The following is a 724-nucleotide window of genomic DNA, read 5'->3' as shown; positions in this document are numbered from 1 at the left end:
ACTTAACCTGGAAAATTTAGTCCAGACTCTTCAAGAGAACTTAGAAGGTGCCTTTTTTCCATGAGGGCATCAAAAATCTCAAGTTGTCCAAATTATTGGGTGGCCTATGGGAAAACCAAAAGCATTTCATGGTCCCAGACCCAGAACCTCTATGATGTTAAATGTTTAAAAAAATTAAAATGTTTTTCATTTTAAAAAATGGAAAAGATGGGGTGCCTGAGTGGCTCAGTCAGTTAAGCATCTAACTCTAGATCTTGGATGGAGTTGTTATCTCACAGTTCATGGGATTGAGCCTGGCATCAGCTCTATGCTGGCAGCATAGAATCTGCTTGGGATTCCCTCTCTTTCCCCTCTCTCCCGACCCCTCCCCTGCTCATGCTGTCTCTCCCTCTCTCTCTTTTTCAAAATAAATTAATAAAACATTTAAAAATGGGGAAAACATCAAATATGTTCATTTTTTCTTTTTTTTTTCAATGGTTAAACACTATTTCTTGATTCTGCAACACGTCACTGTGGTTGACAGAGGCTCTGCACCCAGGTTGATAGCAGCTTCACTAGGCTTCCGGTGGCACCGCCTAGAATAGCGGTCTCCATCCATGCATCTTAGGTGCTCTGTTCTTTCCATCATATCAGCTGGATGCAAGTCAATTAATTAATGTGAAATTCCTGGAGCCTAGTTTGTTACAATTCTCACTTTGCAAATCTAAGTCCTTTTTTAATTTTT

General features: G+C 39.9%; 1 long non-coding RNA gene across 1 annotated transcript in view; it reads right to left on the bottom strand.

Annotated features, from left to right (window-relative positions):
- Window positions 1–458: 458 nt before the first annotated feature.
- Window positions 459–724, bottom strand: part of LOC115278704 — a 24,628-nt gene continuing 24,362 nt past the window's right edge. Inside the window, exon 4 of the long non-coding RNA XR_003903048.1 lies at window positions 459–633. This is a non-coding gene — a long non-coding RNA (uncharacterized LOC115278704). The remainder of the gene's footprint in view (window positions 634–724) is intronic.

This window comes from Suricata suricatta, chromosome 15 (assembly GCF_006229205.1).
Source record: "Suricata suricatta isolate VVHF042 chromosome 15, meerkat_22Aug2017_6uvM2_HiC, whole genome shotgun sequence".
NCBI lineage: Eukaryota > Metazoa > Chordata > Mammalia > Carnivora > Herpestidae > Suricata > Suricata suricatta.
The sequence above is the reverse complement of the archived record's forward strand: the minus strand, read 5'-3'. Positions and strand labels throughout refer to the sequence as shown.